The sequence below is a fragment of the Gorilla gorilla genome, chromosome X (assembly GCF_029281585.2).
Source record: "Gorilla gorilla gorilla isolate KB3781 chromosome X, NHGRI_mGorGor1-v2.1_pri, whole genome shotgun sequence".
In the NCBI taxonomy this organism is placed as follows: Eukaryota; Metazoa; Chordata; class Mammalia; order Primates; family Hominidae; genus Gorilla; species Gorilla gorilla.
In genome coordinates, this window is record NC_073247.2 from 140,146,222 (window position 1) to 140,160,225 (window position 14,004).

The following is a 14,004-nucleotide window of genomic DNA, read 5'->3' on the forward strand; positions in this document are numbered from 1 at the left end:
TATATTTTTAGATATTTAAGGATGATAAAGTTTACTACTTAATTATTCAACTTAGAAAAAGAATAATTCTGGTTGATCAAAATAGGAGACAACGGTTCTCAAAGTATGATTTTTTATAAGAAAGAAAAAGATATTAGTCAAAATAATTTTTAGAAGGATCAGTGTGTGATACAAAATAAATCATTGTGAGGAAAGACATTGGTGGTTGGTGACTTATCATGGCAACTGTGATGACCGTGACCAATGTCCCAGAGATCTATGATGTGAGGAGAACTGAGCATAGAGGTGTTCACTCCCACATCTGAGGACTGGGGCTGGATGATGCTTTGGAGGCTCAACAGGCTTCCCAGGGCATGGTGGGTCAGCTTTGCTGCACAGCAGGCAGCTGGTGTGGGGCTGGAGATGATCCATAAAGGGAAGATTGTCAAGTGGGCAGTCCTCATTGCTGGTCTGCTGGGCAGAGGGAAGACAGCCATCGCCCTAGGCATGGCATAGGCCCTGGGACCTGACACCTTGTTCATAGCCATCACCGGCAGTGAGATCTCCCTGGAGATGAGCAAGACCCAGGCACTGACACAGGCTTTCTGGCCATCTTTTGGCATTCGCTTCAAGGAGGAGATGGAGATCATCGAAGGGGAAGTGGTTGAGACCCAGATTTATAGACCAGTGACAGGAATGGGCTCCAAGGTGGGCAAACTGACCAAAAAAACCAAGAAGATGGAGACCATCTATGACCTGGGCATGAAGATGATTGAGTCCCTGACCAAAGACAAGATCCACACTGGTGACATGATCACTATTGACAAAGCAATGGGAAAGATCTCCAAGTTGGGCCACTCCTTTACATGGTCTGGTGACTACAACCCCATGGACTCCCAGACCACATTCAGGCAGCCCCCATATGGGAAGCTCCAGAAATGCAAGGTGCATACTGTGTCCCTTGCACAAGATCGACATCATCAACTCCCACACGCATGGCTTCCTGGCTCTCTTCTCATGTGACACAAGAGAGATCAAGTCAGAAGTTGCCAAGCAGATCAATGTCAAAGTGGCCGAGTGGATGGAACAAAATAGAGAGTTTAAGAATCTATATCTATATCTGTATACCTACCTTTTGAAATGTATTATATGATAAAGGTGACAATAATAATCAGCAAAATGAGAATATATTTTATTTCTAATTGGTACACTTTAAATACTTTTGGCCAGATATATTTTCTTTGTGTGATATTACAACACATACTTCATAATATAACATTCCTGATTATAAGATTCTAAATGTCACTACCACCCCTCAGTTATTGTGACACACAAAAACACAAGTACACAATTACAAATTGATCTTAAAGGAGAGATACTGCTCATAGTTGAGTAGAACTGGTATAAAAGGTATGAGAAAACTCTGCTACCCATCTGTAGTAACGATGCTAAAAATAAAATGAGGTAATATATTAAAGACAATTTCATAGGAACTAAAGATTTAAACATTAAAAATAAAAATCACACTAGAAAAGTATTGTGAATAATTATTAATATTGGGCTTTGAAAGCATGACCACAGTGGGTCAAACTATAAAGACAATCACTGGTAGAACTTTATTTGATAATAACAGTAACAAATTCTAAAGAAACATTGAAGGTAAATGACAAATTGGGGGAGTATTTACAAAATAGAAATAAAGTAAAAGGTAAATATGCTTACATTAGAAAGAGGTTTGTGAAAATGAATTTTAAAATATGCAAATAATAAACAAGAAAAATATTTAACTGCACAAGTAGTAAAGTAAATGCAAATTAAAATAATATATTTTATCTCATTAACTGACAAAGATAAAAACAAAAGTAACAATACCTAGAGGCAGTGCAGACATGGGAAAATTAGCACTCTTATACATTGCTAATGGCTTATTTGGAAATATGTAACAAATGCCTCAAAATATGTATGCTATATGCATAAGAATTTCTACTTCAGGGAATTTATCTTAAAGAAATAATCAGAAATTTACCAATACAGAAGTGATTATCATAGCATTGCTCATATAGTGATTTAAGTTATAGGTTATATATAAAAGAGACCCCTTAATATATGGCATGAAAAATAGATACAATTGTGTCTTTCTTATGTAAACAGCCCTTCTAATCTCAACACGTAGTATTCATCCTTGGATCTAAGGCCACTGCTCCAGTTCTCATTATCTTCCAGTCAAGAGGAAGGTAGAAAAGCCCAGGGTAGCACATAGCATTCATTTATTTTTAGGGACAGAACTAAGAAGTGGAACATGCCACTTCTGCTCAGAATTCACTGACTACAATAATCACATGGCCAAAATTGCAACGGCCTGTTGTAAACATAGTTTTAGGATGGACATCCATGGGTCCAGCTAAACTTAGGAGTTCAATTGTTAAGTAAAAGGAGAATGGAAATCGATATACATTTATCAGCTTCTGCAGCAATGAAACATTATAACAAGTAAACACTTCCAATATTTTGATTAAACAGATACATAGGTATCCACATGATGGACTAGCCTCTAGCCATTAAAATTAATGCTGAGGAAGAGCATTTAGTTACCTATGGAAAAAAGTTCTTGCCCAAATCTTGTTCCAGTTGTCTTTATGACAATGCAGATAGGAATCTGACAGCGAAAACACAGTATCTTTAGTAGTCCATGTTCTTATTTGACTATTTTGTTTTGGATTTAAGGCAGAATCAGGCTTCAATAGATACATGGAATGTATTTATCCAAATTACTTACCTAACCCCTGCTATATTTTTTTGATTCCTCAGTTTCTGGGTAATCCTAATTAGTACTTCCATTCCAGTGTTTGATGCAATAACTACTTTTGATTGAGTGCATAAGAATCATTCACAATGCCAAGCATTTTTCTTCCATTAAGCCTTTTATCCTCAAGTATTCCCAAGAAGTAGATACTAGAATTATCATCACTCTTGCTCATAAATAAGGAAACAGGCACAGAGTGGTTAAACTTGCCCACATGTACCAGCTAATAAGTGGCAAAGGCAAGGTTAAAATCTCAATCTCACTCTTAAGCCTGTCTTCTTTTTATTATTATTATTATTATTATTATTACTATTATTATACATTAAGTTCTGGGTTGCATGTGCAGAACGTGCAGTTTTGTTACATAGGTATACACATGCCATGGTGATTTGCCGCACCCATCGACCCGTCAACTACATTAGGTATTTCTCCTAATGTTATCCGTCCCCTAGTCCCCCAACCCCCACAGGCCCCAGTGTGTGATAGTCCCCGCCCTGTGTCCATGTGTTCTCATTGTTCAACTCCCACTTATGAGTGAGAACATGTGGTGTTTGGTTTTCTGATCTTGTGATGGTTTGCTGAGAATGATATTTTCCAGCTTCATCCATGTCCCTGCAAAGGATAGGAACTCATCCTTTTTTATGTCTGCATAGTATTCCATGGTGTATATGTGCCACAGTTTCTTTATCCAGTCTATCATTGATGGACATTTGGGTTGGTTCCAAGTCTTTGCTATTGTGAATCGTGCCGCAATAAACAGACGTGTGCATGTGTCTTTATCGTAGAATGATTTATAATCCCTTGGGTATATGTCCAGTAATGGGATTGCTGGGTCAAATGGTATTTCTGGTTCTAGATCCTTGAGGAGTCACCACACTGTCTTCTACAATGGTTGAACCAATTTACACACCCACCAACAGTGTAAAAGCATTCCTATTTTTCCACAACCTCTCCAGCACCTGTCGTTTCCTGACTTCTTAATGTTCGCCATTCTAACTGGCATGAGATGGTATCTCATTGTGGTTTTGATTTGCATTTCTCTAATGACCAGTGATGATGAGCATTTTTTCATATGTCTGTTGGCTGCATAAATGTCTTCTTTTGAGAAGTGTCTCTTCATATCTTTGCCTATTTTTTGGTGGGGTTGTTTGCTTTTTTTCATGTAAATTCGTTTAAGTTCTTTGTAGATTCTGGATATTAGCGCTTTGTCAGATGGATAGATTGCAAAAATGTTCTCCCATTCTGTAGGTTGCCTGTTCACTCTGATGATAGTTTCTTTTGCTATGCAGAAGCTCTTTAGTTTAATTTGATCCCATTTGTCAATTTTGGCTTTTGTTGCCATTGCTTTTGGTGTTTTAGACGTGAAGTCTTTGCCCATGCCTATGTCCTGAATGGTACTGCCCAGGTTTTCTTCTAGGATTTTTATGGTCCTAGGTCTTACATTTAAGTCTTTGATCCATTTTGAGTTGATTTTTGTATAAGGTGTAAGGAAGGGGTCCAATTTCAGTTTTCTGCATATGGCTAGCCAGTTTTCCCAACACCATTTATTAAACAGGTAATCTTTTCCCCATTGCTTGTGTGTGTCAGGTTTGTCAAAGAGCAGATGGTGGTAGATGTATGGTGTTATTTCTGAGGCCTCTTTTCTGTTCCATTGGTCTATATATCTGTTTTGGTACCAGTACCATGCTGTTTTGGTTACTGTAGCCTTGTAGTAAAGTTTGAAGTCAGGTAGCATGATGCCTCCAGCTTTGTTCTTCTTGCCCAGGATTGTCTTGGCTATGCGTGCTCTTTTTTGGTTCTATATGAAGTTTAAAGTAGTTTTTTCCAATTCTGTGAAGAAAGTCAATGGTACCTTGATGGGGATAGCATTGAATCTATAAATTCCTTTGGGGAGTAAGGCCATTTTAACGATATTGATTTTTCCTATCCATGATAAAGGACTGTTTTTCCATTTGTTTGTGTCCTCTCTTATTTCCTTGAGCAGTGGTTTGTAGTTCTCCTTGAACAGGTCTTCACATACCTTGTAAGTTGTATTCCTAGCTATTTTCTTCTCTTAGTAGCAATTGTGAATGGGAGTTCACTCATGATTTGGCTCTCTGTTTGTCTGTTACTAGTGTATAGGAATGCTTGTGATTTTTGCACATTGATTTTGTATCCCCAGACTTTGCTGAAGTTGCTTATCAGCTTAAGGAGATCTGAGGCTGAGAAGATGAGGTTTTCTAAATATGCAATCATGTCTTCTGCAAACAGAGACAATTTGACTCCCTCTCTTCCTATTTAAATATGCTTTATTTCTTTATCTTGCCTGATTGCCCTGGCCAGAACTTCCAATGCTATGTTGAATAGGAGTGGTGAGAGAGGGCATGTTTGTCTTGTGCCAGTTTTCAAAGGGAATGCTTCCAGTTTTTGCCCATTCAGTATGATATTGACTGTGGGTTTGTCATAAACAGCTTTTATCATGTTGAGATACGTTCCATCAATACCTAGTTTATTAAGAGTTTTTAGCATGAAAGGCTGTTGAATTTTGTCGAAGGCCTTTTCTGCATATATTGAGATAATCATGGGGTTTTTGTCGTTGGTTCTGTTTATGTGATGGATTACGTTTATTGATTTGTGTATGTTGAACCAGCCTTGCATCCCAGGGATGAAGCCAACTTGATCATGGTGGATAAGCTTTTTGATGTGTGCTGAATTTGGTTTGCCAGTATTTTACTGAGGATTTTCGCATCGATGTTCACCAGGGATATTGGCCTAAAATTCTCTTTTTTTGTGTGGTATCTCTGCCAGGCTTTGGTATCAGGATGATGCTGGCCTCATAAAATGAATTAGGGAAGATTCCCTCTTTTTCTATTGATCGGAATCATTTCAGAATGAATGGTACCAGCTCCTCTTTGTATCTCTGGTAGAATTCAGCTGTGAATCTGTCTGGTCCTGGACTTTTTTTGGTTGGTAGGCTATTAATTATTGCCTCAATTTCAGAGCCTGTTATTGGTCTATTCAGAGATTCAACTTCTTCCTGGTTTAGTCTTGGGAGGGTGTATGTGTCCAGGAATTTATCCATTTCTTCTAGATTTTCTAGTTTATTTGCATAGAGGTATTTATAGTATTATCTGATGGTAATTTGTATTTCTGTGGGATCGGTGATGATATCCCCTTTATCACTTTTTATTTTGTCTATTTGATTCTTCTCTCTTTTCTTCTATATTAGTCTTGCTAGTGGTCTACTTTGTTGATCTTTTCAAAAAACCAGCTCCTGGATTCGTTGATTTTTTGAAGGGATTTTGTGTCTCTATCTCCTTCAGTTCTGCTCTGATCTCAGTTATTTCTTGTCTTCTGCTAGCTTTCAAATTTGTTTGCTCGTTTCTCTAGTTCTTTTACTTGTGATGTTAGCGTGTCGATTTTAGATCTTCCCTGCTTTCTCTTGTAGGCATTTAGTCCTATTAATTTCCCTCTATACACTGCTTTAAATGTGTCCCAGAGATTCTTGTACGTTGTGTCTTTGTTCTCATTGGTTTCAAAGAACATCTTTATTTCTGCCTTCATTTCATTATTCACCCAGTAGTCATTTAGAAGCAGGTTGTTCGGTTTCCATTTAGTTGTGTGGTTTTGAGTGAGATTCTTAATCCTGAGTTCTAATTTGATTGTACTGTGGTCTGACAGAGGGTTTGTTATGATTTCAGCTGGTAAAGTTTCTGCTAAGAAATATATTGTTAGTCTGATGAGGATCTCTTAAATGTGACTTGACACTTTTGCTATTTATAGAATTCTTTTTGTCTTTGACTTTTGATAGTTAGACAATAATATACCTCAAGGAAGACCCTTGTGCATTGAATATATAGGGGCATGTTTGAGCTTCCTGTATCTGGATGTCTATATCTCTTACAAGACTTGGGAAGTTTTCTGCTATTTTATTAAAAGGTTTGCTATGACATTGTGCATCTCTTCTCTTTCTGGAACACCCAAAATTCAAATATTTGATTGCTTTATGATGTCTCCTATGTTAAATAGGCTTTGTTCTTTGTTATTTTTTCTTTTTTTATCTGAATATTTCAAAGATTTGCCTTCAAATTCAGAAATTATTTCTTCTGCTTTATTTAATCTACTGATAAAACTCTTAATTGCAATTTTTATTTTATTCATTGAATGTTTTATATTTCAGAATTTCTTTTGGTTCTTTCTTATGTTGTCTATTTTTGTTGAATTTCTAATTCAGAACAGGAATTTGTTTTCCTGATTCATGTGTACCGTTTTTCCTTCTTTTCTTGTATCTTACTGAGTTTGTAATATCTTCATTTTGAATTCCTTTTCAGGTATTTCAAGATTTTTCTTTTCATTAAAATTTGTTGCTGGATAATTATTGTATTCCTTTGGAGGTGTCAAATTTTTCTGCTTTGTAAATGTTTCTCATGTTTTCAATTTGATATTTTCACATCTAATGCAATGGTTGCTTCTTTGGTTTTATGGACTGACTTTCATAGAAAAAGACATTTTTTCTATACATGTATCTACAGTGTTAGTTTGGTATGGGTGCTTTGGCTTTCATTCTGTGTGGGCACAGTATTGTAGTTTCCATATGTGTATTGGCCTGCTCTCATGCTGCCAATAAAGACATACACAAAACTGGGTAATTTATAAAGAAAAGAGGTGTAACTGACTCAGTTTATCATGGCTGGGGAAGCCTCAGAAAGCTTACAATCATGGCAGAAGGGGGAGCAAATATGTCCTTCTTTACATGGTGGCAGCAAGACATGCTGAGCAAAAGAAGGAAAACCCCCTTATCAAACCATCAGATCTCATGGGAACTCACTATCATGAGAACAGCATGAGAGTAACCTTCCCCATAATTAAATTACCTTGCACTGGTTCCCTCTCATGACACATGGGGATTATTGAAACTACAATTCAAGAGGTTATTTGGGTTGGGACACAGCCAAACCATATCATTCCATCCCTGGCCCCTCCCAAATCTCATGTCCTCACATTTTAAAACACAACTGTGCATTTCCAACAGTCCCCCAAAGTCTTAATTCATTCCAGCATTAACTCAAAATTCCAAGTCCAAGGTCTCATCTGAGACCAGGCAAGTCCCTTCCACCTATGATCCTGTAAAATCAAAAGCAAGTTAGTTACTTCTTAGATACAATGGGAATACAGGCATTGAGTAAATACACCCATTCCAAATGGGAGAAATTGGCCAAAATGAAGGCACTGCAGGCCCCATCCCATTCTGAAATCCAATAGGGCAGTCATTAATCCTTAAAATTTTGAAATGCTCCACTTTTACTCCATATCATACATCCAGGGCATGCTGATGCAAGAGGTGGGCTACCACAGCCTTGGGTAGCTCCACATCTGTGGCTTTGCAGGGTACAGCCTCCCCTACTGGCTACTTTCATAGGCTGGCATAGAGTGCCTGCAGCCTTTCCCAGTGCACAGCACAAGCTGCCAGTGGATGGGGTCTGGAGGATTGTGGCCTTCTTCTCATGGCTGTACCAGGCAGTGCACCAGTGGGGCCTCTGGGTGGGGGCTCCAAACCCACATTTCCCTTCCACAGCAGAGGTTCTCCACAAGGGCTCTACCCCAGCTGCAAACTTCTGCCTGGACTTCCAGGCATTTCCACACATTGTCTGAAATCTAGGTAGAGGTTCCCAGACCTAAATTCCTGACTTCTATGCACCCAGAGGCTCAACACCACGTGGAAGCCACCAAGGCTTGGGGCTTGCAGTCTCTGAAGCAATGGCCTTAGCTGTACATTGGCTCCTTTTAACCACAGCTGGAGCTGAAGCAGCTAGGATGTAGGACAACCTGTCCCAAGGCTGCATAGAGCAAGGTGGCCCTGGGTCTGGTCCAGGAAACCATTTTTCCCTCCTAGGCCACCAGGCCTGTGATAGGAGAGGCTTCCATGAAGGTCTCGGACATGCCCTGGAGACATTTTCCCCATTGTCTTGGTGAATAACATTTGGCTCCTTGTTATTTATGTAAATTTCTGCCACAGGCCTGAATTTCTCCCCAGAAAATTGTTTTTTCTTTTCTATCACATAATAGGGTGCAAATTTTCCTAACTATTATACTCTGCTTTCCTTTTAAACATAAGTTCCCATTTCAAAACATCTCCTTGTAATGCACAAAACTGAATGCTTTCAAAATAATCCAGGTCACATATTGAATGCTTTGCTGCTTAGAAATTTTTTCCACAAGATACCCTAAATCATCTCTCTCAAATTCAAAGTTCCACAGATCTCTAGGGCAAAGGCAAAATGCTACCAGCCTCTTTACTAAAACATAGATAGCAATATTGACCTTTACTCCACTTCCCATCCAGTTCCTTATCTTTATCTGAGACCACCTCAGCCTGGACTTCATTGTCCATATCAGTATGAACATTTTGGTCAAAGCCATTCAACAAGTCTCTGGGAAGTTCTAAACTTTCCCACATCTTCTTGTTTTCTGAGGTCTCCAAGTATTTAGGAAGTCCCAAACTTTCCCACATTTTCCTGTCTTCTTCTATGCCCTCCAAACTATTCCAACCTCTGCCTGTAACCCATTTCCAAATGCACTTCCACATTTCCTGCTATCCTTATAGAAGCACCCTACCCTGCCAGTACCAATTTACTGTTTTTATCTGTTCTCATGCTGCCAATAAAGACATATCCAAGACTGGGTAATTTATAAAGGAAAGAAGCTTAATTGACTCACAGTTCAGCATGGCTGGGGAGGTCTCAGGAGACTACAATCATGGCAGAAGGGGAAAGAAACATGTCCTTCTTCACATGGCAGCAGCAAGGAGAAGTGCCGACCAAAAGGGGGAAAACTCTTATAAAACCATGAGATCTCATGAGAACTCAATTACTATCATGAGAACAGCATGAGGGTAATTGTCCTCATAATAAAATTACCTCCTATTGGGTCCCTCCCATGACATGTGGGGATTATGGGAACTATAATTTAGGAAGAGATTTGGCTGGGGACACAGCCAAACCGTATCTATATTATTTCTTCAGCTATAATCAGTGTCAGTGATGTCTGAGTTTCTCATTGGCCTATGCTGTCATTGTTAGTTGAGGCTGTGGCAAGGCTTTGTTGGGATAGGGTAACCAAGTCAGTTTGTCTTGAGGCACCAGTAGTGGTGGTGGTGGTGGTGGTGGGTTGGGCATAGCAGTTCTCGGGCCCCTGGGTACTATATATGGACACTGGTGGTCTGGACAAGCTGGTTTTGGGCATCCAGATAGCTTTCTCTAATCCTGGTAATGGCAGCAGTGGGAAGGGCAGGTGGGGGAAGTCCTTGGGCCCCTAGGTAGTGTACATGGTGTTGGTGGTGGCAGTGGCTGTGGTAGGTGAACCCTTGGACCCCCAAGTGGCAGATGTGGACATCAGCTGTGGTAGCAGTGGGCTGAGCCAGCCAGTCTATAGACTTCTAGGAGGTATGTGCAGGTGAAAATGGCAGGAGCATCATGCTCATCCTCAGGTATCTGGAAGGCATATGTGGACCCTGGTGGTGGCAGGTGGGGTAAGTCAATCCTCAGGCCCTTGGATGGCACATATGGGCACCAGCAGTAGTAGGTGTGGGCAAAGTCGGTCTCTCCTTAGGCCTCTGGATGATGTGTACAAACATGCACAGTTGTAGACAGTGTGGGTCAATACCCAAGCTCCTGGATTACACGTTTAGGCACTGCCAGCATGAGTTGGGAAGACCTGTCCTCAGGCCCCTGGATGGTTATGTGGATGCTGATGGTGGTGGTCAAGGTGAGCCTGTCATCACACTTCTTGATGTTGTGCACAGGTGTCAGCAGTGGTAGGTGGGGTGAGTTGATCCCCACACCCCATAATGGCACATGCTGATGCCAATAGCAGCAGGTCTTGGAATGGTATGTGGGTAAGCCTGTCCCCAGGTACCCTGAAAATGTGTGTAGCTATGTGGCAGTCCTGCCACTAAAAGGGATGGTGTTGCTCTCATGGCAGCAATCTCAGGCAGGTGGCTCTTAGGGTCCAGGGAGCACATATTTCAGCTCCCTTTGTCCTGGACCCAGCCTCCCTGGTGCACTGCACTGTCCAGTCCCTGGGGAGAGGGTCTTTGTGTGTGCCAGATTGCTGGCGAACCAGCTGCACCGTTAGTTTCAGCTGCTGTCATGATGCTAGAGCTTTTTGGATAAATGTGGAAGGATGTGAATGGAGCTCTTGGCATGTGAAGGTGCAGGAACTGTTAAGAATCAAGAAAAAATACAGTCTGGTGGGGTATGGGCCCTCAAATGTCACCATAGTACAATTGTATGGGTCTTCAGTGGAGGTGTGGGACACAGTACAGACTCACTCTTTGGAAAATTGTCATTGAGTGGACCCTAGGCAGTTCCCTATACTAGTATCAGGATTTGCAAGGGTGAAGAGGCTCTCCTATAGCTAGGGCTGCAGGCACTCATGATGGGAATGTGCAACACTGGGAATCTCTCACTTACCTTTTCCCCACAATAGGGAGCTCCTCCTGGCTACAAGCTGATCCTGGCTTAGGTAGCTGCTTCCTGCTTTGCTTACCTCTCTTTCCTTGACTCAGATGGTCCCTGTCACTTTACTGCTGAATTTCAATGTTCTCTCTTAGAAACTTTACTCTGCATGTGGTTATTTAATTGCTGTTTTTGGTCCTTTCATTGTAGAGAAGATGACTGCCAGGCACCTCTAGCCAGCAATCTTTCACCAAGAGATTTATTTAATCATATGATATGAATGTAATTCATTATCTACCCAGTTGGGTATTTTTAGAAAGATAAATAGATTGGAGTAGAGAAAAATTTCGCATACAATGTGTTCCAAAGTCAAAAAAGGTGATCTGGTTTTTTTTCCGGATTACTGTTCCTCTCCACTAACGCTGTTGATTGAGGTTTGTGATTAATTATTTAATAAGTTAAGACTGAAGGCAATTTATATTTATTTCATCTGCATAGAGTATTACATTCTAGCAAAATGAAATTATTTAACACAACAAAAGAGAAACAATGTATTTAAAATAACTTATAACTGGAAATACCTAGAAATACTAATGCTTTATATATCATCACTGTCACATTATCTTGACTATAATGGAAAAATAGAAAATCATTTAAATACCTCCACAAGCAATGAAATGGCAGATGGCAGCCTTGGGCTAGGTCTGGAGAAAAGAAAATTCTACTTGTCTTATGCGTCTGGCTTTTCCCAACCCTATGACCTCCCCTAATCCTACACAATGTACAAGCAAAGAAGCTAACTACCATCACAATTCCATATCTTATCTATTGTGACTTTCTGAGGGGAATTATTTCTCCCTCTCTATTTGACTGACTGAGAAATTAATGAAACGTGGTTATAAAAATGAAATGTCATTATACAATGGAACTTTCATGGAAGAAAATTTCATTGGTTTTAAGACTCATAGAGGCAAACATCACAGTGAAATATGAACATAAGGTATAAATCCAGCTTGCCTTGTGAAGCTGCAATGTTGGAAAACTTTAACAACGATCTGTAAACATGGTGCTTACTTACTATCTACTACACCCTCCTTTGGCAATAAGTTAACCCACCTTCATCACTACCACTAATGTACTGCATCTCTCTGTATTCTGTCCCTTCAAGACTATTGCCTTTGTGAATGAGTGGTGCTCATGAGTTCTTGGGTTATTCTACCCCAAATAACCTCATTGTCTTTAAGCAGTGGCCTCCTGGAGATGGTGCCATAACCTCCTTCAAGAGAATTTAATAGAAATTTCAAATATAACGGCAGACTGGTGAATTCCATTACATCAAATGCAAATGCTGAAGAAAGGTTCAGCCCATTCTTTCTCATCCTTTCTTCACTTTCTTTTCCATAGCATATATTGGTCATATGTGAATAAAAATCTAATTCATGTTCATTGTTGAAAACCTGGAAAGCATAGAAAAGCTAAAAGAGATAATTAAAATCAATAAATCATATCAATATTTAATATTACAGAGTATTACCTGGTCTTTTATCCCACATATATTTGTATACATGAATATATTTATTCAAAACTATAACTATAAGCTGCATATTGTTTTGTGATCTGATTTTTTTCAAGTAACAATATAACAGGGATGTTTTTTATGGATGATTAACAATTTTTCTGCAGCATAAATTTTAAAAGCTTTTCTCTTTACTTGGCACCTTCTTCAAGCCAATGGGCTTAACTAGGCATTCAAGCTGGCACATATAAAAGATGTATTGATGTATTAGTCCATTCTCACATTGCTGTAATGAAGTACCTGACACTTGGTAGTTCATAAAGAAGAGTTTTAATTCACTCACAGTTCTGCATGCTGTACAGGAAGCATGGCTTGGGAGGCCTCAGAAAACTTACAATCATGGTGGAAGGGGAAGCAAGCACATCTTCACATGACCAGCAGGAGAAAGAGAGCAAAGGGGGAAGTTCTACACACTTTTAAACAACCAGATATTGTGACAACTCACTCACTATCTCAAGAACAGCAAGGGGAAAATTTGCTCCCATGATTCAGTCACCTCCCACTAGGTTCCTCCCCAACATTGGGAATTACAATTCAACATGAAATTTGGGAGGGAACACAGAGCCAAACCCTATCATTCCACCCCTGATCGCTCACAATTCACAGTTCCCTCTCACGTTTCAAACACAATCATGCCTTCCCAACAGTCCCCAAAAGTCTCAACTAATTCTAGCATAGGGTAGTCATTAAATCTTAGAGTTCAAAAATAATCTCATTTTACTTCATGTCTGACATCCATGCCATGCTGATGCAAGGGGTGGGCTTTCAAGGCCATGGGAAGCTCTGTCCCTGTGGCCTTGCTGGGTACAGCCCTGCAACTGCTTTCACAGGCTGGCATTGAGTGCCTACATCTTTTCTAGGTGCACAGTGCAGATTGTTGTTGGATCTACCATTCTGGGGTCTAGAGGACAGTGGCCTTCTTCTCACAGCTCCACTAGGCAGTGCCCCAGTGGGGACTCTGTGTGTGGGCTCCAAACCCACATTTCTCCTCTGCACTGCCTTAATAGAGGTTCTTCATGAGGGCTCTGCCCTGCAGCAAACTTCTGCCTGGACACCTAGGCATTTCTATACATCCTCTGAAATCTAGGTGGAGGCTCCCAAGCCTCAACTCTTGCCTTCTGCACACCCGCAGGTCCAACACTACATGAAAGCTGCCAAGTCTTGGGGCCTGCACCTTCTGAAGCAATGCCCTGAGCTGTAACTTGACTCCT

At 40.2% G+C, this 14,004-nt stretch overlaps 1 pseudogene; it reads left to right on the plus strand.

Moving 5' to 3' along the window:
• Positions 1 to 218: 218 nt before the first annotated feature.
• LOC101140672 (ruvB-like 2) lies at positions 219 to 1,132 on the plus strand (annotated as a pseudogene).
• Positions 1,133 to 14,004: the final 12,872 nt, after the last annotated feature.